The 25,433-nt window shown below is 53.5% G+C and overlaps 1 protein-coding gene across 1 annotated transcript in view; it reads right to left on the reverse strand.

Annotated features, from left to right (window-relative positions):
* LOC144770758 (interferon-inducible GTPase 5-like) overlaps positions 1 to 22,462 on the reverse strand; it is a 101,547-nt gene extending 79,085 nt beyond the window's left edge. The window contains exon 1 of the mRNA XM_078655504.1: positions 22,355 to 22,462. The gene's annotated coding sequence lies outside the window, so the exon portion shown is untranslated. The remainder of the gene's footprint in view (positions 1 to 22,354) is intronic.
* Between the last annotated feature and the right edge of the window lie 2,971 nt (positions 22,463 to 25,433).

A 25,433-nucleotide genomic window follows, 5' to 3' on the forward strand; every position in this document is an offset into this window, starting at 1 on the left:
GCAGCAACATCACACCAGCACATAATACGTAAAATGTAGACTGGGTGAGTGTACTGTGGAGAGATCTGGAGTTAACCTCCAGGTCACATGGTCAAATCTCTGCACAGTGACTCAAGCCATTTATCTTTCCACGTTTGATTAATTGATTTGGCTGGCAGTCACAACTGTTGTTTAAATAACCTGGTCTTGCTGCTCTCGTGGGGGTAGATTTCACAGTCAAACACGCGAAAAAGTGCTCATGCAGTCATGAGCAAGGCGTAAACGTGTGGGCCCTATAGATATTCTCTTCTGGTTTGCTCGCTGCGTTATGCTGAAAGCAGTGCGGTCTTCACCCGAAGACACTGCCTGTGACCTATCGTCACCCTGAATACAAGGCCACGAGCCCTAGGGTCACGTGACCCGGCACGGGTCACTGTTGGTAGTGCAATCCTCCTCCATTTCCGCCATTCCCGTCACGAAATGTTCCTGCCGTATTGTTTTAGCATTCCCTCTGATTTTTCCGAAGCAGAAGGCTTGTCATGTAGGCAGAAATCCGGCAGTTTAGTTACCCTTTTGACGGCCGTGCATTATTTGAGAAGGACCACTCGGGTTTGATCCTCTCGGAAACCACAAACAGATATGGCAGAGAAATGGGATCTGTTTTATATTCCGCTCCCCGAGGATGCCAGCATTGAGCTGTGCACATCGATGTAAATGCTTTCACTGAAGTCCAAGAAACAAACAAAAAAAAGGAAACGGACTACCTCTTCGAGGCTCGAAAACAGAGCCCGATAGAGACCCGTTTCGAGGCCCCATAAAAATAACTGCCGGTGCTCAGACCCGGACAGACCCGGCCCACTTAAAGCCCTGTCTGCACGGCGACCACGGAGCTGGGGTGCAGGGGAGTGAGTGCACACTCTGCACAGGCAACCCAGGGCCTGGGGAGCAGAGCCGGACAGTGAGTGCATACTCTGCACAGGCAACCCAGGGTCTGGGGAGCAGAGACGGACAGTGAGTGCACACTCTGCACCGACAACCCAGGGCCTGGGGAGCAGAGCCGGACAGTGAGTGCACACTCTGCACTGACAACCCAGGGCCTGGGGAGCAGAGACGGACAGTGAGTGCACACTCTGCACTGACAACCCAGGGCCTGGGGAGCAGAGAGGGACAGTGAGTGCACACTCTGCACTGACAACCCAGGGCCTGGGGAGCAGAGCCGGACAGTGAGTGCACACTCTGCACAGGCAACCCAGGGTCTGGGGAGCAGAGACGGACAGTGAGTGCACACTCTGCACCGACAACCCAGGGCCTGGGGAGCAGAGCCGGACAGTGAGTGCACACTCTGCACTGACAACCCAGGGCCTGGGGAGCAGAGACGGACAGTGAGTGCACACTCTGCACTGACACCCCAAGGCCTGGGGAGCAGAGACGGACAGTGAGTGCACACTCTGCACAGACAACCCAGGGCCTGGGGAGTAGAGAGGGACGGTGAGTGCACACTCTGCACTGACAACCCAGGGCCTGGGGAGCAGAGCCGTACAGTGAGTGCACACTCTGCTCCGACAACCCAGGGCCTCGAGTGCAGGGGAGCAGAGAGGGACAGTGAGTGCACACTCTGCACTGACAACCCAGGGTCTGGGGAGCAGAGACGGACAGTGAGTGTACACTCTGCACGGACAACCCAGGGCCTGGTGTGCAGGGGAGCAGAGATGGACAGTGAGTGCACACTCTGCACGGACAACCCAGGGCCTGCTGTGCAGGGGAGCAGAGAAGGACAGTGAGTGCACACTCTGCACGGACAACCCAGGGTCTGGGGAGCAGAGACGGACAGTGAGTGCACACTCTGCACGGACAACCCAGGGTCTGGGGAGCAGAGACGGACAGTGAGTGTACACTCTGCACCGACAACCCAGGGCCTGGTGTGCAGGGGAGCAGAGATGGACAGTGAGTGCACACTCTGCACTGACAACTCAGGGTCTGGGGAGCAGAGAAGGACAGTGAGTGTACACTCTGCACGGACAACCCAGGGCCTGGTGTGCAGGGGAGCAGAGATGGACAGTGAGTGCACACTCTGCACGGACAACCCAGGGCCTGGGAGGCAGAGACGGACAGTGAATGCACAGCTGTGCAGGGGAGCAGAGACGGACAGTGAGTGCACACTCTGCACCGACAACCCAGGGCCTGGGGAGCAGAGACGGACAGTGAGTGCACACTCTGCACCAACAACCCAGGGCCTGGGGAGCAGAGACGGACAGTGAATGAACACCCTGCACTGACAGCCCAGGGCCTCGAGTGCAGGGGAGCAGAGATGGACAGTGAGTGCACACTCTGCACTGACAACCCAGGGCCTGGTGTGCAGGGGAGCAGAGAGGGACTGTGAGTGCACACTCTGCACCGACAACCCTAGGCCTGGGGAGCAGAGACGGACAGTGAGTGTACACTCTGCACCGACAACCCAGGGCCTGGGGAGCAGAGACGGACAGTGAGTGTACACTCTGCACCGACAACCCAGGGCCTGGGGAGCAGAGACGGACAGTGAGTGTACACTCTGCACTGACAACCCAGGGCCTCGAGTGCAGGGGAGCAGCGAGGGACAGTGAGTGCACACTCTGCACTGACAACCCAGGGCCTCGAAGGCAGGGGAGCAGAGAGGGACAGTGAGTGTACACTCTGCACTGACAACCCAGAGCCTGCTGTGCAGGGGAGCAGAGAAGGACAGTGAGTGCACACTCTGCACGGACAACCCAGAGCCTGCTGTGCAGGGGAGCAGAGAGGGACAGTGAGTGCACACTCTGCACGGACAACCCAGGGTCTGGGGAGCAGAGACGGACAGTGAGTGTACACTCTGCACCGACAACCCAGGGCCTGGGGAGCAGAGATGGACAGTGAGTGCACACTCTGCACTGACAACCCAGGGTCTGGGGAGCAGAGACGGACAGTGAGTGTACACTCTGCACGGACAACCCAGGGCCTGGTGTGCAGGGGAGCAGAGATGGACAGTGAGTGCACACTCTGCACTGACAACCCAGGGTCTGGGGAGCAGAGACGGACAGTGAGTGTACACTCTGCACGGACAACCCAGGGTCTGGGGAGCAGAGACGGACAGTGAGTGTACACTCTGCACCGACAACCCAGGGCCTGGGGAGCAGAGATGGACAGTGAGTGCACACTCTGCACTGACAACCCAGGGTCTGGGGAGCAGAGACGGACAGTGAGTGTACACTCTGCACGGACAACCCAGGGCCTGGTGTGCAGGGGAGCAGAGATGGACAGTGAGTGCACACTCTGCACTGACAACCCAGGGTCTGGGGAGCAGAGACGGACAGTGAGTGTACACTCTGCACCGACAACCCAGGGCCTGGGGAGCAGAGACGGACAGTGAGTGCACACTCTGCACCAACAACCCAGGGCCTGGGGAGCAGAGACGGACAGTGAATGAACACCTTGCACTGACAGCCCAGGGCCTCGAGTGCAGGGGAGCAGAGATGGACAGTGAGTGCACACTCTGCACTGACAACCCAGGGCCTGGTGTGCAGGGGAGCAGAGAGGGACTGTGAGTGCACACTCTGCACGGACAACCCAGGGCCTGGGAGGCAGAGACGGACAGTGAATGCACAGCTGTGCAGGGGAGCAGAGATGGACAGTGAGTGCACACTCTGCACCAACAACCCAGGGCCTGGGGAGCAGAGACGGACAGTGAGTGCACACTCTGCACCAACAACCCAGGGCCTGGGGAGCAGAGACGGACAGTGAATGAACACCCTGCACTGACAGCCCAGGGCCTCGAGTGCAGGGGAGCAGAGATGGACAGTGAGTGCACACTCTGCACTGACAACCCAGGGCCTGGTGTGCAGGGGAGCAGAGAGGGACTGTGAGTGCACACTCTGCACCGACAACCCTAGGCCTGGGGAGCAGAGACGGACAGTGAGTGTACACTCTGCACCGACAACCCAGGGCCTGGGGAGCAGAGACGGACAGTGAGTGTACACTCTGCACCGACAACCCAGGGCCTGGGGAGCAGAGACGGACAGTGAGTGTACACTCTGCACTGACAACCCAGGGCCTCGAGTGCAGGGGAGCAGCGAGGGACAGTGAGTGCACACTCTGCACTGACAACCCAGGGCCTCGAAGGCAGGGGAGCAGAGAGGGACAGTGACTGTACACTCTGCACTGACAACCCAGAGCCTGCTGTGCAGGGGAGCAGAGAAGGACAGTGAGTGCACACTCTGCACGGACAACCCAGAGCCTGCTGTGCAGGGGAGCAGAGAGGGACAGTGAGTGCACACTCTGCACCGACAACCCAGGGTCTGGGGAGCAGAGACGGACAGTGAGTGCACACTCTGCACCGACAACCCAGGGCCTGGTGTGCAGGGGAGCACAGATGGACAGTGAGTGCACACTCTGCACCGACAACCCAGGGCCTGGGAGGCAGAGACGGACAGTGAATGCACAGCTGTGCAGGGGAGCAGAGACGGACAGTGAGTGTACACTCTGCACCCACAACCCAGGGCCTGGGGAGCAGAGACCGACAGTGAGTGCACACTCTGCACCAACAACCCAGGGCCTGGGGAGCAGAGACGGACAGTGAATGAACACCTTGCACTGACAGCCCAGGGCCTCGAGTGCAGGGGAGCAGAGATGGACAGTGAGTGCACACTCTGCACTGACAACCCAGGGCCTGGTGTGCAGGGGAGCAGAGAGGGACTGTGAGTGCACACTCTGCACCGACAACCCTAGGCCTGGGGAGCAGAGACAGACAGTGAGTGTACACTCTGCACCGACAACCCAGGGCCTGGGGAGCAGAGACGGACACTGAGTGTACACTCTGCACCGACAACCCAGAGCCTGGGGAGCAGAGAGGGACAGTGAGTGCACACACTGCACTGACAACCCAGGGCCTCGAGTGCGGGGAAGCAGAGAGGGACAGTGAGTGCACACTCTGCACTGACAACCCAGGGCCTGGGGAGCATAGGCGGACAGTGAGTGTACACTCTGCACTGACAACCCAGGGCCTCGAGTGCAGGGGAGCAGAGAGGGACAGTGACTGTACACTCTGCACTGACAACCCAGAGCCTGCTGTGCAGGGGAGCAGAGAGGGACAGTGAGTGCACACTCTGCACCGATAACCCAGGGTCTGGGGAGCAGAGACGGACAGGGAGTGCGCACTCTGCACGGACAACCCAGGGTCTGGGGAGCAGAGACGGACAGTGAGTGCACACTCTGCACGGACAACGCAGGGTCTGGGGAGCAGAGACGGACAGTGAGTGTACACTCTGCACGGACAACGCAGGGTCTGGGGAGCAGAGACGGACATTGAGTGTACACTCTGCACCGACAACCCAGGGCCTGGTGTGCAGGGGAGCAGAGATGGACAGTGAGTGCACACTCTGCACTGACAACCCAGGGTCTGGGGAGCAGAGACGGACAGTGAGTGTACACTCTGCACGGACAACCCAGGGCCTGGTGTGCAGGGGAGCAGAGATGGACAGTGAGTGCACACTCTGCACGGACAACCCAGGGCCTGGGAGGCAGAGACGGACAGTGAATGCACAGCTGTGCAGGGGAGCAGAGACGGACAGTGAGTGCACACTCTGCACCGACAACCCAGGGCCTGGGGAGCAGAGACGGACAGTGAGTGCACACTCTGCACCGACAACCCAGGGCCTCGAGTGCAGGGGAGGAGAGATGGACAGAGAGTGCACACACTGCACTGACAACCCAGGGCCTGGTGTGCAGGGGAGCAGAGAGGGACTGTGAGTGCACACTCTGCACCGACAACCCTAGGCCTGGGGAGCAGAGACGGACAGTGAGTGTACACTCTGCACCGACAACCCAGGTCCTGGGGAGCAGAGACGGGCAGTGAGTGTACACTCTGCACCGACAACCCAGGGCCTGGGGAGCAGAGATGGACAGTGAGTGCACACACTGCACTGACAACCCAGGGCCTCGAGTGCGGGGGAGCAGAGAGGGACAGTGAGTGCACACTCTGCACTGACAACCCAGGGCCTGGGGAGCATAGGCGGACAGTGAGTGTACAATCTGCACGGACAACCCAGGGCCTCGAGTGCAGGGGAGCAGAGAGGGACAGTGACTGTACACTCTGCACCGACAACACAGGGCCTGGGGAGCAGAGACAGAGAGTAAGTGTACACTCTGCACCGACAACCGAGGGCCTGGGGAGCGGAGACGGACAGTGAATGAACACTCTGCACCGACATCCCAGGGCCTGGGGAGCATAGGCGGACAGTGAGTGCAAACTCTGCACTGACAACCCAGGGCCTGGTGTGCAGGGGAGCAGGGAGGGACAGTGAGTGCACACTCTGCACCGACAACCCAGGGCCTGGGCAGCAGAGACGGACAGTGAGTGTACACTCTGCACCGACAAACCAGGGCCTGGTGTGCAGGGGAGCAGAGATGGACAGTGAGTGCACACTCTGCACTGACAACCCAGGGCCTGGGGAGCAGAGATGGACAGTGAATGCACACTCTGCACGGACAACCAAGGGCCAGGTGTGCAGGGGAGCAGAGAGGGACAGTGAGTGCACACTCTGCACTGACAGCCTGGGAAGCAGAGACGGACAGTGAGTGTACACTCTGCACCGACAACTCAGGGCCTGGGGAGCAGAGATGGACAGTGAGTACACACTCTGCACTGACAACCCAGGGCCTGGGGAGCAGAGCCGGACAGTGAGTGCACACTCTGCACCGACAACTCAGGGCCTGGGGAGCAGAGATGGACAGTGAGTACACACACTGCACTGACAACCCAGGGCCTGGGGAGCAGAGACGGACAGTGAGTGTACACTCTGCACTGACAACCCAGGGCCTCGAGTGCAGGGGAGCAGAGAGGGACAGTGAGTGCACACTCTGCACTGACAACCCAGGGCCTGGGGAGCAGAGACGGACAGTGAGTGCACACTCTGCACCAACAACCCAGGGCCTGGGGAGCAGAGACGGACAGTGAATGAACACCCTGCACTGACAGCCCAGGGCCTCGAGTGCAGGGGAGCAGAGATGGACAGTGAGTGCACACTCTGCTCTGACAACCCAGGGCCTGGTGTGCAGGGGAGCAGAGAGGGACTGTGAGTGCACACTCTGCACCGACAACCCTAGGCCTGGGGAGGAGAGACGGACAGTGAGTGTACACTCTGCACCGACAACCCAGGGCCTGGGGAGCAGAGACGGACAGTGAGTGTACACTCTGCACCGACAACCCAGGGCCTGGGGAGCATAGGCGGACAGTGAGTGTACACTCTGCACTGACAACCCAGGGCCTCGAGTGCAGAGGAGCAGAGAGGGACAGTGACTGTACACTCTGCACTGACAACCCAGAGCCTGCTGTGCAGGGGAGCAGAGAGGGACAGTGAGTGCACACTTTGCACCGACAACCCAGGGTCTGGGGAGCAGAGACGGACAGGGAGTGCGCACTCTGCACGGACAACCCAGGGTCTGGGGAGCAGAGACGGACAGTGAGTGCACACTTTGCACGGACAACCCAGGGTCTGGGGAGCAGAGACGGAGAGGGAGTGCGCACTCTGCACGGACAACCCAGGGTCTGGGGAGCAGAGACGGACAGTGAGTGTACACTCTGCACCGACAACCCAGGGCCTGGTGTGCAGGGGAGCAGAGATAGACAGTGAGTGCACACTCTGCACTGACAACCCAGGGTCTGGGGAGCAGAGACGGACAGTGAGTGTACACTCTGCACCGACAACCCAGGGCCTCGAGTGCAGGGGAGCAGAGATGGACAGTGAGTGCACACTCTGCATTGACAACCCAGGGTCTGGGGAGCAGAGACGGACAGTGAGTGTACACTCTGCACGGACAACCCAGGGCCTGGTGTGCAGGGGAGCAGAGATGGACAGTGAGTGCACACTCTGCACGGACAACCCAGGGTCTGGGAGGCAGAGACGGACAGTGAATGCACAGCTGTGCAGGGGAGCAGAGACGGACAGTGAGTGCACACTCTGCACCGACAACCCAGGGCCTGGGGATCAAAGACGGACAGTGAGTGCACACTCTGCACCGAAAACCCAGGGCCTGGGGAGCAGAGACGGACAGTGAGTGAACACCCTGCACGGACAGCCTAGGGCCTCGAGTGCAGGGGAGCAGAGAGGGACAGTGAGTGCACACTCTGCACTGACAACCAAGGGCCTGGTGTGCAGGGGAGCAGAGAGGGACTGTGAGTGCACACTCTGCACCGACAACCCTAGTCCTGGGGAGCAGAGACGGACAGTGAGTGTACACTCTGCACCGACAACACAGGGCCTGGGGAGCAGAGACAGACAGTGAGTGTACACTCTGCACCGACAACCGAGGGCCTGGGGAGCGGAGACGGACAGTGAATGAACACTCTGCACCGACAAACCAGGGCCTGGGCAGCAGAGACGGACAGTGAGTGTACACTTTGCACCGACAAACCAGGGCCTGGTGTGCAGGGGAGCAGAGAGGGACAGTGAGTGCACACTCTGCACTGACAGCCTGGGAAGCAGAGACGGACAGTGAGTGTACACTCTGCACCGACAACTCAGGGCCTGGGGAGCAGAGATGGACAGTGAGTACACACTCTGCACTGACAACCCAGGGCCTCGAGTGCAGGGGAGCAGAGAGGGACAGTGAGTGCACACACTGCACTGACAACCCAGGGCCTGGGGAGCAGAGACGGACAGTGAGTGTACACTCTGCACTGACAACCCAGGGCCTCGAGTGCAGGGGAGCAGAGAGGGACAGTGAGTGCACACTCTGCACTGACAACCCAGGGCCTGGGGAGCCGAGACGGACAGTGAGTGCACACACTGCACTGACAACCCAGGGCCTCGAGTGCAGGGGAGCAGAGACGGACAGTGAGTGCACACACTGCACTGACAACCCAGGGCCTTGAGTGCAGGGGAGCACAGAGGGACAGTGAGTGCACACTCTGCACTGACAACCCAGGGCCTGGGGAGCAGAGGCGGACAGTGAGTGTACACTCTGCACTGACAACCCAGGGCCTGGTGTGCAGTGGAGCAGAGACGGACAGTGACTGGACACACTGCACTGACAGCAACGCACCTGCTGTGCAGGGGAGCAGAGATGGACTGTGGGACAGTGAGTGCACACACTGAACTTACTGCAACAGACTGGGTGTGTTCAGGAGCAGCGAGACGGACAGTGAGTGCACACTCTGCACTGACAACCCAGGGCCTGGTGTGCAGGGGAGCAGAGACGGACAGTGACTGCACAAACTGCACTGACAGTAACGCACCTGCTGTGCAGGGGAGCAGAGATGGACTGTGGGACAGTGAGTGCACACACTGAACTTACTGCAACAGACTGGGTGTGTTCAGGAGCAGAGAGACGGACAGTGAGTGCAAACTCTGCTCTGACAACCCAGGGCCTAGGGAGCAGAGACGGACAGGGAGTGCACACTCAGCACTGACAACCCAGGGCCTGGTGTGCAGGGGCGCAGAGAGGGACAGTGAGTGCACACTCTGCACTGCCAACCCAGGGCCTGGGGAGCAGAGCCGGACAGTGAGTGCACACTCTGCACTGCCAACCCAGGGCCTGGGGAGCATAGCCGGACAGTGAGTGCACACTCTGCACTGACAACCCAGGGCCTGGTGAGCAGAGCCGGACAGTGAGTGCACACTCTGCACTGACAACCCAGGGCCTGGGGAGCAGAGCCGGATAGTGAGTGCACTCTGCACTGACAACCCAGGGCCTGGTGTGCAGGGGAGCAGAGAGGGACTGTGAGTGCACACTCTGCACTGACAACCCAGGGCCTGGGGAGCAGAGATGGACAGTGAGTGCACACTCTGCACTGACAACCCGCGGCCTGGGGAACAGAGCCTGACAGTGAGTGCACACTCTGCACTGACAACCCAGGGCCTGGGGAGCAGAGCCAGACAGTGAGTGCACTCTGCATTGACAACCCGGGGCCTTGTGTGCAGGGGAGCAGAGAGGGACAGTGAGTGCACACTCTGCACTGACAAACCAGGGCCTGGTGTGCAGGGGAGCAGCGACGGACAGTGACTGCACACACTGCACTGGCAGCAATGCACCTGCTGTGCAGAGGAGCAGAGATGGACTGTGGGACAGTGAGTGTACACACTGAACTTACTGCAACAGACTGGGTGTGTTCAGGAGCAGAGAGAAGGACAGGGAGTGCACACTCTGCATCGACAACCCAGGGCCTGGTGTGCAGGGGAGCAGAGAGGGACAGTGACTGCACAAACTGCACTGACAACCCAGGGCCTGGTGTGCAGGGGAGCAGAGAGGGACAGTGAGTGCACACTCTGCACCGACAACCCAGGTTCTCGAGGGGAGCAGAGATGGACAGTGAGTGCACACTCTGCACTGACAACCCAGGGCCTGGTGTGCAGGGGAGCAGAGTGGGACGGTGAGTGCACACTCTGCACTGACAACCCAGGGCCTGGTATGCAGGGGAGCAGAGCCAGACAGTGACTGCACACACTGCACTGACATCAACGCACCTGCTCTGCAACGGAGCAGAGATGGACTGTGGGACAGTGAGTGCACACTCTGCATCGACAACCCAGGGCCTGGTGTGCAGGGGAGCAGAGAGGGACAGTGAGTGCACACTCTGCACCGACAACCCAGGGCCTGGAGTGCAGGGGAGCAGAGATGTACAGTGAGTGTACACTCTGCACTGACAACCCAGGGCCTGGGGAGCAGAGACGGACAGTGAGTGTACACTCTGCACTGACAACCCAGGGCCTGGTGTGCAGGGGAGCAGAGCCGGACAGTGACTGCACACACTGCACTGACGGCAACGCACCTGCTCTGCAGGGGAGCAGAGATGGACTGGGGGACAGTGAGTGCACACACTGAACTTACTGCAACAGACTGGGTGTGTTCAGGAGCAGAGATACAGACCGTGAGTGCACACTCTGCACTGACAACCCAGGGCCTCGAGTGCAGGGGAGGAGAGATGGACAGAGAGTGCACACACTGCAGTGACTGGAAAGGACCTGGTGTGCAGGGGAGCAGAGACGGACAGTGAGTGCACACATTGCACTGACATCAACGCACCTGGTGTTCAGAGGAGCAGAGATAGGCAGTGAGAGCACACACTGCACTGACAACCCAGGGCCTGGAGTGCAGGGGAGCAGAGACGTACAGTGAGTGCACACAGTGCACTGACTGCAACGCACCTGGTGTGCGGGGAGCAGAGATGGACAGCGAGTGCACACTCTGCACTGACAACCCAAGGCCTGGTGTACCGGAGAGCGGAGACAGACAGTGAGTTCACAGTATGTACTGACAACCTAGGGCCTGGTTGCAGGGGAGCAGAGACGGACAGTGAGAGCACACACTGCACTGACAACCCAAGGCCTGGAGTGCAGGGTAGCAGAGACGTACAGTGAGTGTACACACTCCACTGACTGCAACGCACCTGGTGTGCCGGGGAGCAGAGATGGACAGCGAGTGCACACTCTGCACTGACAACCAGGCACTGACAACCCAAGGCCTGGAGTGCAGGGTAGCAGAGACGTACAGTGAGTGTACACACTCCACTGACTGCAACGCACCTGGTGTGCCGGGGAGCAGAGATGGACAGCGAGTGCACACTCTGCACTGACAACCAGGCACTGACAACCCAAGGCCTGGAGTGCAGGGGAGCAGAGACGTACAGTGAGTGTACACACTCCACTGACTGCAATGCACCTGGTGTGCCGGGGAGCAGAGATGGACAGCGAGTGCACACTCTGCACTGACAACCCAAGGCCTGGTGTACCGGAGAGCGGAGACAGACAGTGAGTTCACAGTATGTACTGACAACCTAGGGCCTGGTGTGCAGGGGAGCAGAGATGGACAGTGAGTACACACACTGTACTGACAACTCTGGGCCTGTGTGCAGGGGAGCAGAGACAGACAGTGACTGCACACACTGCACTGACAGCAATGCACCTGCTGTGCAGGGGAGCAAAGATGGACTGTGGGACAGTGAGTGCACACACTGAACTTACTGCACCAGACTGGGTGTTTTCAGGAGCAGAAACAGACGAGTGCACACTCTGCACTGACAACCTAGGGCCTCGAGTGCGGGGGAGGAGAGATGGACAGAGAGTGCACACACTGCACTGACAGCAACACATCTGCAGTGCAGGGGAGCAGAGATGGACAGTAAGTGTACACTCTGCACTGACAACCAAGGGCCAGGTCTGCAGGGGAGCAGAGATGTACAGTGAATGCACACAATGCACTGACATCAACCACACCTGATGTTCAGAGGAACAGAGACAAGCAGTGAGAGCACACACTGCTTTGACAACCCAGGGCCTGGAGGGCAGGGGAGCAGAGACGTACAGTGAGTGCACACACTGCACTGACTGCAACGCACCTGGTGTGCGGGGAGCAGAGATGGACAGTGAGTACACACACTGTACTGACAACTCTGGGCCTGTGTGCAGGGGAGCAGAGACAGACAGTGACTGCACACACTGCACTGACAGCAATGCACCTGCTGTGTAGGGGAGCAAAGATGGACTGTGGGACAGTGAGTGCACACACTGAACTTACTGTACCGGACTGGGTGTGTTCAGGAGCAGAGACGGACAGTGAGTGCAAACTCTGCTCTGACAACCCAGGGCCTCGAGTGCGGGGGAGGAGAGATGGACAGAGAGTGCACACTCTGCACTGACAGCAACACACCTGCTGTGCAGGGGAGCAGAGATGGACAGTAAGTGTACACTCTGCACTGACAACCTAGGGCGTGGTGTGCAAGGGAGCAGAGAGGGACTGTGAGTGCAAACTCTGCAGTGACAACCCAGGGCCTGGTGTGCAGGGGAGTAGAGACATACAGTGAGTGCACACTCTGCAGTGACAACCTAGGGCCTGGTAAATGTATTGTAATTGCATTTATATAGCGCTTACTACCCCTGACGAGGCATCAGAGCGCGTTTTCAGCGAGTAGCACGCTACTCCGGGACCCATAGAGGATTAGTGTTGAATTAGTATGGTGAAACATAAAAGTAACTTTTAAGAGGTGGACAGGTTAATCAGTCATTTAATTTGGTAGGATAGCAGAAGGATATAAGAGGAAAAAAGGTATGGGATGTTGGAAGTGCTTTTTTTTTTGGGTCAGTAGCGCACTACTCCGAGAACCCATAAAGGATTAGTGGTGAATTAGTAAGGTGAAATATGTAAGTAATTTGAGTGGTGGATATTAGTCAGTTATTTGGAGTGAGAGGATAGCAGAGGGATAGAATGGGGAAGAAAGATTTGCATTCATATAGCACCTGTTACCTCGAATGGGTGTTGAAGTGCTTTTCTGGTGAGCCTGGTGTACCAGGGAGCAGAGACGGACAGTGAGGTCACTGTCTGTACTGACAACCCAGGGCCTGGTGTGCAGGGGAGCAGAGACGGACAGTGAGTGCATACCCTGCACTGGCTGAAACGCATCCGAGTGAAGGGGAGCAGAGATGGACTGTGGGACAGTGAGTACACACAATGCACTGACTGTAACAGACCAGGTGTGCTGGGGAGCACAGCAGGACATGGAGGGCACACTGGCACTGAAAACAGGGGCTTAAGAGTGCAGGGGAGGAGAGATAGACAGAGAGTGCACACGCTGCAGCAGCTGCAACGCACCTGGTGCGCAGGGTAGCAGAGACAGGCAGTGAGTGCACGCACTGCACCGACTGCAACGGACCTAGTGTGCAGGAGAGCAGAGACGGACAGTGAGTGCACAGACTGTACTGACTACAACACACCAGGTGTGCAAGAGAGCAGAGAAGGCAGGTGAGTGCACACAGTGCACTGACTTCAACAGACTTGTTGTGCAGAGGAGCAGAGACGGACAGTGAGTGCACGCAACAGACCGTTTGTGCAGGGAAGCAGATGGACAGCGAGTGCACACACTGCAGTGACTGGAAAGGACCTGGTGTGCAGGGGAGCAGAGATGGGTAGTGAATGCACAGACTGCACTGACTACAACACACCAGGTGTGCAGGGGAGCAGAGACGGACAGTGAGTGCACACTCTGCACTGACTGAAACGCACCTGGTGTGAAGGGGGGCAGAGATGGACTGTGAGGGCACACTGTGCACTGACAACCCAGGGCCTGGAGTGCAGGGGAGGAGTGATGGACAGAGAGTGCGCACTCTGCACTGCTGCAACGCACCTGGTGCGCAGGGGAGCAGATACGGGCAGTGAGTGTTGGTGGTCGTGGTATGTAGGGATCTGATGGTGTCAACGAGACAAAAGAAACTACCTGCAGAAGAAGACAGCAAATGAAAGGAAAGGAGATGAAGCGGAAGACATGCTGACAAAAGGACTTCAAAAACAGATGTGGAGATGGTGTGTGTTACAATTGCACACAGTGAGACTATCCAGCGGTCATGCTGGATCCGGGGATCCCAGTCGGTGCGCTCAATTATGTGTCAAGTTTAAGCCGCCTCGCCCCACCAGCATGCCGACTCATGCTACTTCCTCGGCGTCTGCTCCAAGGAGTATGAATGGATATTAGATGACTGCGTTTTTTCAGCCAATTTTGGCTTCACCCTCTACAATTATAGGTTCTGATTCATTTTCTTGAGAAATGTTCTGACATACCAGCAGATTGTGTCTTTATTCCTCTTGCATTGAGTTTATGAATGCACCAGTGCTTGATGCACATTTCATGTTGATACACTCTTCATGACGACTGAGACGTTTTTATTGAAACACGGTGGACACTCCTACACTTGACGTTCTGTCCGGATGATGACCCTCCATTTATTCATGGGTTGAAACGCCGTTGACGCCAAAAGAGTGGCTCTAATTAATGAGGAAACAAATTGTTTTGTTGCGTATTTCTGTTTTGTTTTGAAACCTGCCTTTGTATTTCTTCCTCAGCATCAACTTGTCTGTTTACACCGGTCATTGTTCACATTTGTAACACTGTCTGTGTAACTGTATGAGCGCCATCGTTATTGTATATGTCTTTGCTACCCTTTTTTTGATAATATTACAAAATTATTTTTTGAAAAATAATTTGTACATGGGTATGGGTGTTTTAATAGTTGGGTAGCACTTTTCTCCCTTCTTATTTGGGGATGTCTTTTCCCTAGCTTGTTTCTCTAAAAATTGTCTCTAGTCCAAGTGGTGTACTTGAACCATTGTTTGGACTATAGTGGGACAAAAAGTAGGCCGATCGACCAAAAAATAGTGACCCACTATCACAGACTTTGCGAAAAACACTGCTTGTATCAGGGAGCTCAGGTTAGGAGTACCTATGCTTAATGAAGCTGTTTAAAATGCTGTGGCATCATTAACACTGGTGAACACTAAAAAGAACATTATTCCACTGCAGCTTATCCATAGCTCCCTGGAAGCTAATCTGAAAGTGTATAAATCTCAGCCCTCAAGACCCTGAATTTGCTGTTCACCCTTAGGTCCATAGCTGAGATACCTGAATATTACTCCCATATTCAAACTCTAAAGTTCATGCACATCCTTAGGAATCCTCATTTTCCACTGAAAAAAACACACCCTCAAAATCCTGAGTCCGGAGACTTCTGGGCACCTTTATTGACCCATAGGACTTGCTCACACTAAGGCCTTATGGCTACTGCTCATCATCAATCAATCAATCAATCATGGACATTTATATAGCGCACTACTTACCCGGAGGGTCTCAAGGCGCTTGGGGGGGGGGGGGTGCTGCTACTGCTCGAACAGCCAGGTCTTGAGCTTCTTCCTGAAGGAAAGGTGGTCTTGGGTCAGGCGCAGGTCGGTCGGGAGGGAGTTCCAGGTCTTGGCGGCCAGGTGGGAGAAGGACCTTCCTCCTGTTGTCGATCTTCGGATGCGGGGTACGGCGGCGAGGGCGTGACTGGCTGATCGGAGGTGGCGTTTGGGAGCGTAGAAGTTGATGCGGTTGTTGAGGTAGCTCGGGCCTTGGTCGTGTAGGGCTTTGTGTGCGTGGGTGAGGAGACGGAAGGTGATTCTTTTGTTGACGGGGAGCCAGTGCAGGTCTCTCAGATGTCCGGAGATGTGGCTGCGTCGGGGGATGTCGAGGATGAGTCTGGCTGAGGCGTTCTGGATCCGCTGGAGTCTCTTCTGGAGCTTGGCGGTGGTTCCGGCGTAGAGGGCGTTGCCGTAGTCCAGTCGGCTGGTGACGAGGGCCTGGGTGACCGTCTTCCTGGTCTCGGTGGGGATCCACCGGAAGATCTTTCGTAGCATGCGCAGGATGTTGAAGCATGACGAGGAGACGGCGTTGACTTGCCTGGTCATGGAGAGGGAGGAGTCCAGGATGAAGCCCAGGTTGCGTGCGTGGTCTGTCGGTGTGGGTGCGGAGCCCAGGGCGGGGGGCCACCAGGAGTCGTCCCAGGCGGAGGGCGAGGAGCCCAGGATGAGGACTTCCGTCTTGTCTGAGTTCAGTTTCAGGCGGCTGGTCGTCATCCATTCGGCTACAGCTTTCATCCCTTCGTGAAGGTTGGCTCTGGAAGCGGCGGGGTCGTTGGTCAGTGAGAGGATCAGCTGGGTGTCGTCGGCGTAGGAGATGATGTTCAGGTTGTGTTGGCGTGCGATGGGCGCGAGGGGGCTCATGTAGACGTTGAAGAGGGTGGGGCTCAGCGAGGATCCTTGAGGGACGCCGCAGATGACTTCGGTGGCCTCTGACTTGTACGGTGGTAGACAGACTCTCTGTGTTCTTCCGTCGAGGAAGGAGACGATCCATTCCAGTGCCTTCTCTTGAATTCCGACGTTGCTGAGGCGTTGCACTAGGGTGCGGTGGCAGACCGTGTCGAATGCGGCGGAGAGGTCTAGGAGGATGAGGGCCGCTGTTTCTCCGTTGTCCATCAGGGCTCGGATGTCATCGGTGGCAGCGATGAGGGCGGTCTCGGTGCTGTGGTTGGCTCGGAAGCCAGACTGTGAAGGGTCGAGGGATCCGTTCGTCTCGAGGAAGGCGGCCAGCTGTTTGTTGACGGTCTTCTCGATGACTTTGGCTGGAAACGGGAGGAGCGAGATGGGGCGGTAGTTCTTGAGTTCGGTGGGGTCCGCTGTTGGTTTCTTTAGTAGAGCGCTGAGTTCGGCGTGCTTCCAGCTCTCCGGGAAGGTGGCGGTGTCGAAGGAGGTGTTGATGATGTCCCGCAGGTGGGGTGCGATGACAGTGTCGGCCTTGTTGAAGACGTGGTGAGGGCAGGGGTCGGTCGGAGTTGGTCCCTTAACTACCTACTCCCCTGCAGGACTTATAAGCTTATTTTCACTCTCTGGTCCCCTGAGGCTCCTTATGTTGGTGCCCTTGGAATCCTTCTCACTCTTAGGCCACATGATATCATGTTCTCCCTTATGCCATGTAGGTCTTGTGCACTATTACCTGGAGACTCTACGCTCACCATAAGATTCCTGGCAGCTTGTTTACCCTCAGCTCCACTTGTGCTCTGCTCACACAAAGATCCTTAGGCCCCTGCTCAATCCCAAAACTCCAAAAGTCTTGCTCACTCCCAATGTGCTTCCTCTCAGATTTCCCACAAGAGCCCTGAGGCTCCTGGCAGAGCTTGAGGGGCCGACCCACTCCTTGGTGCAAGCCACAGGAGGATCAAGAATATACATGCTTTAAAACAGGGGTTTCAAACTGGGGGGCTTCAAGTGATCCCGTGGGGCGCCAAGCTCTGGCCAAAAGAAGCATTATGCTGACTACAGTGCTTTCTGATCAGCAGAAAAAAAATAGCGGCACTAAGCCGCTCTGTTATGGTACATCAATAACCACTTTTGTCATTTATATTCTGGCTGGGAGAAGGTGTCAAAAAGAAACGGACTCTAAATATTACTCAAAAACCCCCACCCCATTTCAAATAATTATACTGTGGACACTTTTACACATTAAAAAAGCCTGCCTGCAAAGAATGGTATGTTTGACAATTATGTATTTGATTGCATTTGTAAAACGGTAACAGAACTAAACTGTAATGTTTAAATAACTCTATACATATTTAAACATCGCCAGTTTAATAGAATAATTGTGAAAATTGAGGTAGGCCTAGGTGATTTTTTTTCCCCACTGGGGGTGTGCGGGATTAAAAAGTTTGTTTACCTCTCAGTTATCGTTCTTGATGGTGCTTTTGCACTTGTAGTTTCTGACGATTGACAGCTAAAGAGGTTGTTGTACCAGCTGTGTAGTTTTAAATGTGTTGCTTTTATAGTAACTGTATTTTTATTTTTTGCAGGTGGATTGAACTCAGGTTTAGAACCTCATCTCATATTAGAGCATCTCATCTCATATTACAGCACCTCTCACGCATTGAGAGAGGCCATAGGCCTATCTTGAAGGTGAGGGATGAGAACTCAGACCAGGCACGGTGCGTAGCCCCACTAAGCCCCATGGACCCACCGCGCCGTCGTGTCGTCACTGAAATAAAAATAAAAGTATAGAATGATCGCGCTACCCGCCGGCCGGGAATCCGGGAGACACCCGACTTTTCCGGAGTGGGCGGGGGGAGGGGGGAAAGGGGGGCTGGGCCTGCTGCAGCTTGAGTGACAGTCCACTCAGCTGCAGCAGTACTGCGCAAGTGAATGTTTGGGAAGAAACTAGCCCGAGCATGCGCAGATAGTTTCCCTGCTGAAGTCCCCCTTAGAGAGAGGACCAGGAGGCGGGCCGCAGCCCCCGGGGTTCTAAAGGGCGACTGGGCGAGCAGTCATGGTGCCCCCCTAGCCAATCCTGGCGCTGCATGCAGCGCCAGGATTGGCTGGTCCAGTGGTCCACGTGCAGGCCAATCACTGTGTGACTTAGCGCCATCCGCTACCGCAACATACATTAAGTACATATGTCAAACTGTGTGTGTGTGGGGAGGGGGAGGGGGTTCGCTTCTGCCTCCCAACAGCATCAGCCGCTGCCCTCTTCAGTGACTATCAGCGCATTACAAAATTAGCTTGCATGGGAGAAAGCGGGGATTCCCATTTTGGTGTGAAGTTGTAGAAATGTATACATGACTTTGGGCTCAATATGTATGTTCCGATTTTGGTGTGAAGTTGTAGAAATGTATACATGACTTTGGGTTCATTATGTATGTTCCGATTTTGGTGTGAAGTTGTAAAAATTTATACATGACTTTGGTGTGAATATGTACCATCAAAACTGCAGGGCCACACCAAAGGGGAGAGGATGTGGTCTGGCGGTTAGCGCGGCCGACTTTGGTGCTGTGAAACCAGGTTCGAGCCTCTTATTGAGCCATAAAAATGTATACATGACTTTGGTGTTAAATAAATAGATGTTTTAAAAAACAAATAAAAATGATGTTCCGACTAAGGTGTGAAATTGGTGTCGAATAAATACATGTTTTTAAAACAATTAATATTAATCATGTATCATTGGTGCTGGAGTACAAGGTTCGAGACTGGTATTGAACACTGACAAGCAGTGTGCAAGTTATATGGTCATACAAATACATGAATGATGGATGGATGCAGGGTGGGTGCATTAATGATTGTTGGGTGGATGGATGGGTGGGTTGATGGGTGCATGGATGGATGCATGCATGATGGGTGGATGGATGCATGAATGATGGATGCAGGATGGATGCAGGATGGATGGGTGGGTGGATGGATGGGTGGGTGGATGGATGGGTGGATGCATGAATGAATGATGTATGGATGCATGATGGGTGGATGGATGGATGGGTGGATGCATGAAAGATGTATGTATGGATGCATGCATGATGGGTGGATGCATGATGGATGGGTGGATGCATGAATGAATGATGAATGGATGCAGGATGGGTGGGTGGGTGGATGGATGGATGGGTGGATGCATGAATGATGTATGGATGGATGCAAGGTGGTTCGGGCTCGCTCGCTGCGGTGCAATATGCAAATTAGTTTACGCCCACCACTTTCAAATGTCACCAGCCGCCCCTGACTCAGACCCTTTCCGAAATTATCCCTTCTCAGTCTTACTTGCTTTTTCCTCAAAGAAAGTTCTGAAGTCCAAAGATTCAGTACCCTTGGGAGCCCAACAATGCAATTGTATTTGTAATGCAATAGGTCTCGTATTTGAGCTATTGGCATTGTAAACGACAATGCCTTTAATTTATGTGATGATTTTTAAAACATAAATAAAAAACATTGTCATTTACTATGCCAATTGATTGAACTCTCGCAGATGTGAGACCTATTGCATTGCAAATGCTTGTTTTTATGGATGGGAATTGTGCATCCCAAAGCAGCAAAGAGAGGGAATCTGAAGTTTGTGGTAGAGGGGAACTTTAGCACCTGATTCACTGGGAGAACTCACATATTCGAGTTATAGAATGGCTTTGAGGATTGTCTGCAGAATCTCAATAAAATAATTTGGAAAATAATGGTGAACTGATAGTTAGGAAGAGCTGTGGCCTACAGGGTAAAGTTGCAAACGTTGTTATATGGACACATAGCTGCCAAGGTTTCAGATTGCTTATGTGTGACATTTTCATAATTTTACTGTAAATATGAGTGACATTCAATGACTATGAGTGACACTTTCTCGGGAGCAAAATCAAGCAATGACCACAAGGAAAACATATAAATATCTGAAATTACACCAATTTGAGCAACAAGAAACTTTAGGAATATCTTAAAACTGCTGTAAACAACTAGAAATGGAAGGGCACAAACTAAATAAAAAGCAGTAACTCACAGCTAATTCTCATAAAATAGAGTTTTGAGAATAAGCGTGGCTCATATTCTTATGGGAAAACTGTCACTCAATAAAAGCTGTTCTTGCCCCAGCCCTCCATCATTCACCAGAGCTATCTTTACATTTGTATTAGTTGCATGAAAACTCCTGGGCACACGAAGAATTCAGCTCCACTAACGTTGGTTTTAACTTCATGTTATTTAAACGGATCTCATGATATATGTGCTTCTCTAATCACTGCAGCAAGGCTGACACAGAAAGTGTTTTTGGCCGGGACAGTCTGGGTGGGGGGGCCATGGGCTGCAGCTACAGTGTGGTGATAGGGGCCTGACGCGCCGGCCTGCTTGTGATTTCCTTGGCCTTATAACCTTCTGCAACAGGCCGTTTCAATGACGGTGCTCAGAAAAAGGCTTTTCATGTTTTCACTCGTTGCTGTCCGCCAGTTTCCAGATTCACCTTTACTCCCTTGCGCCATTAATTATTCAAGTCTAATGCCCCTAAATACGGTAAATAAATGTGCAGCCCAGGTGGCTTTAGCCCGTCCAGCGCACTTATTGAGCAGGCTCAACTGTAGATAACAGTCAGGACGCTATGATGAATTAAAAAATATTATCCTAAAAGAATGATAAATACCTGTTCATGAGTGACACGCACTCAGAGCAAGCCACTACTGTATGAAGGGCCAGCCGCCACGACTTCTCTGGCCCCAGGCCCCGATGCAGGGACTCGCGGGTGGCGAAAGCCAGCTGCCGCACACAGAGTCGGCTGGGTGATGTCCGGCGGACTCGCTCAGTATGCTGCATGATCACTCTGAGCCACGAACGAATCAGGGCACAACTACTAACAGTGTGACTGAGCAAGCAGCACGCAACTCTTTAGCTGCCTAACGCTAACTGCCGCCAAAAACATAACTACCGCTCGTTTACACGTGACGTGGGCGGCCCGCCCACAAGAGCACATCGGCGGGGAAGGGGGGGGGGGGGGGAGATTAGGTGACCTCAGGCCTGGTAGTGAGTAATAACTCACTAAGTGACAGCCGCGCCGCGGGCACTGGGAATTTCAATGGAGCCAGCACTGAGCAGAATAGTGTGATACATTGAAGCAGACAATGCACACGGTCATCATTTACTGTTTACGAGCGTGCTGGTGGCAGCGCCCGGGCCAGAAAGCAGCAGAGCGGCGCACAGATGTCACAGGCACAAGCACTGGCAGCCGGCGTAGCCAGTTTCAGCGCTGATAAAGCAGAGTGAGACGGTGGCCTTAAAATGCGTGACAATGCATTTCAGTGCGGTGATGCGGAACCCCGCACTGAAATGCGTTAGCGTCACGTTCGATGCGTGATACTTGACAGGCATGCAGGACAACCAGGCTGGAATCCTGATTTCGGCACAAACCATGTGATGCTGACAAAACTCCTTAGTGTACCAGTGCCTAAAATGGAAAAGAAAGTATGGTTCTGCAAGGTTTGCGCTATTAAAGAGCACTGCAGGAAACAAAAGATTAACAAGGGCTAATCAAAGTGTCTGAATGGCACAGAAGCATACACACTGGCAGTCTAAATATACATAAAGTACAATTTGGGAACAAGAATACCCAGTAACACGATTTTATACGTGTTTTGATGTTTTGTCATTGTAAGGTCACCGAACATGAAAAACTGTTAACTAATATTTTACAGAGGAAAGCATAGATTAAATATCTGAGGGCAATACTTTCCAAATACTAACGGATTAATTACTTGCTTGCCTTGTTACATCATTATTTTCTAGTAGGTTGCTTTACCTGAGATCCTGCAGTGTAGCAATAGCTTCCCTCTTTGAAATAAAGTCGCCGGACCGAAGTTCTCTTAATTCCTAACGTGAGAGGATACGTTTTCAAGTTCAAAGCTGGCATGTCTATTTTAGTCGAAATAGTGGCAAAATAATGCCAAAAAATGGAAAATCCTACACAAGGACGAGAGCAGGCTATAGAAGAAAGAGCTTTGAAACGTAAAAACGTACAGTAACATTCTCCATCACACAAACAGGAGTACCAAATCGTCACTTTTTCCTATCCTCCTCCTATCTATTTCCACCGAACAAATTAGACTATAGTACCTTTTCTTATATCGTTTTTTTTTAGTTTACTGGTAGATTTCCCGATTAAACTCTGCATGTATTTAAATTTGAAAAAAACAGGGTTGTTAAAAACCGCACTTTTCCACATAGGTAACACATACTTGCAACACTACCGTGACAGATTCATTGGATTTTAGTTGTGCTTGTACGTGTTTGATATCGGCTGCGAGTATCCTCTTCATATTCAAGATGGCGGCCGCGCTTTGGCATCGAAAGAAGCATTCTTGGCGCTGTCCTCTTTCGATTTCAGTAGCACCGAAGCGGCAGATACATCTAGACGCAACGACGTTGCGTTTTGCCGTCTCTTCCGAAGTTTAGGTCAACTATTTTGGAAAATAAGTGTAAATGTGTGGAAACGGTGGGTTTCAATCTCGAGAAATGCATTAAGGTCTTTAGTGGAAGAAGGAAGCAACACGCGTGGACATTCTGCATGCTGGTATCGTTAAAAATAAAACTTGGCATCTGTTATCTCTTCTTATTAACATTCATAATTCAATATATACGAAAAATAAGCAAAATACATATACATGGGTAAAAGTAGATTTAACTTTTTGGGAAACACACTAGAGGATGTGGCATTTCGGTGGAGCTGCCCATCTGGAAACTGGAGAACTAGGGGGTATATTATCAAGGGGTTTATCTCCGCTTTTTTGGCTTTAAAAGCCAAGAAAGCGGAGATAAAATTATCTCCCTATTACCAAGCTGCCGCTAACACCAGTTAGTGACAGCTAATAGGAGATAGCGACCATCTTGGGCCCCGCTTTGCATGTCAGTGATATTTATCACTAATGACATGCAAAGTGGGCGTGCCAAGATGTTAGCGACTGGAAACAGTCGCTAACATCGCTATCTCCTATTACCAACTTTTGGAGATATTCGCGCTAAGCGCGAATATCTCCAAAAGCTAACACCTGCCCTGAGCAGTTCTTCACCATGTTATCCAATGGGAGGTGGATAACATGGCTAAGAGCATTTGCTCGATAATGCATGAATATCGCGGACTTTTCAGCGATATTCAAGCATTGCGGCCGTTTTTTATCGCATTTGCGATAAACCTTGCTAATAGCAAGGTTTATCTGCGATAAAAATCGCCGATGTGCGGCGATAATTTTTGTCTCTAAACAAGTTAGAGACAAAAATTATCGCTAGTTGTTGGTAATATGCCCCTAGGTTCGAGACGAGTCTCTGCGTCTTCGCCAAATCAGTTATTTCTGCCTGCCTAAAAATCGAAAAATTAGCCTGTTGTGTAGTTGTAGTGTGTCTAAAGGGTTTTTAGTCAGGGAAAAGAAAAGAAAGGGCGCACTGCTAAAAGTGGACGCAAAAGTGTCTGAAAACTCGGTTAGGAATGTGGTGCAAAAAAGGGTGAGGGGATGAGCCCAATAACCCCTCATTACATCATAGCCTAAAGAGTCTGGGGAAGACAGTCCCACATGCGACGAAACACGTGTCGGTTGGATTGCTCTTAAGAACATTAAAATACTTTATTTCTCAAGGACCAGTTGATGAAAAAAAATGTGTTTACTCACAGGCTTTGTTTTTGCTCAAATTGTATATTAGTGTCTACACAGACACAACTTGTTATATTTAATTGTGTGCAAGGGTATCTTGTAATTTTGTTGTATAGTTGTAACTGGTACTCCCATACCTTTGAGTCGAGTTCGTTCTAAGTGAAACTGAAAACAAGCATTGGCAATGCATTAGATCTCGCATTTGTTTGAGTTGGAGCTATTTGGCATTGTAAATGGCCACGTTTTTTCTCTATCTGTTATGGATTGTATATGTGGTGTGTAGTTGTATTATGTGGGTTGTATTTTATTAGTTGTGGTATTATGTGGTGTGGAATTGTGTAGAGTGGCTACGGCTTCAAAATCAACCGAAAGGACCGCATCAAGCGAACAGGAGGAGGAATCGCCATCGTCCACAAGAACACCATCCACATCACAACCAACTCCGATGACAACCTCACAACCGCCGAACACCTTCACTTCCAGATCCACACCGACCCTAAGACCACACTCAGAGGCACCCTCATCTATAGACCACCTGGACCCCGCACACAATTCAACGAAGACATCACTGACTTCATCAGCCCCCACGACCTCCCCTCTGAGGACTACATTCTACTGGGAGACCTCAACTTCCACCTGGAAAAGAACAACGACAGCAACACCACCACCCTCTTGGACAACCTCGCCAATCTCGGACTCAAACAACTTGTTGACGCCCCCACCCACTATGCCGGGCACACGCTCGACCCAATCTTCACCTCCAGCAAGCACATCTCCTCTAATCACACCACAGCTCTCCATTGGACGGACCACAGCTGCGTTCACTTCAAAAAGACTACGACCCACAACCAATTCCACGGAGAAACTGGAACAAAATTACCTCCGACCAGCTCTTCACATCGCTTCACCAAAACCCTCCTGCAAAATCATCGGACCCAAACCAAGCAGCCACCAACCTCACACAATGGATCACCCACAGCGCAGACAAATTAGCACCCTTGAAAAACCATCAAATCAAGCAAGGCACCAAGAAAGCCCCCTGGTTTAATGATGACCTTAAGAAATCCAAGAAGATCTGCCGCACCCTCGAGAAAGCATGGCGAAAAAACCCAACCTCTTACAACCTGGCCACCTTCAAGAACGCCACCCGCAAACACCACCAACTGATCCGATCCACCAAGAATTCATCATTCAAGGATCGACTCGACAACAACGCCCACAACAGTAAAGAACTAT

Source organism: Lissotriton helveticus, chromosome 7 (assembly GCF_964261635.1).
Source record: "Lissotriton helveticus chromosome 7, aLisHel1.1, whole genome shotgun sequence".
In the NCBI taxonomy this organism is placed as follows: Eukaryota; Metazoa; Chordata; class Amphibia; order Caudata; family Salamandridae; genus Lissotriton; species Lissotriton helveticus.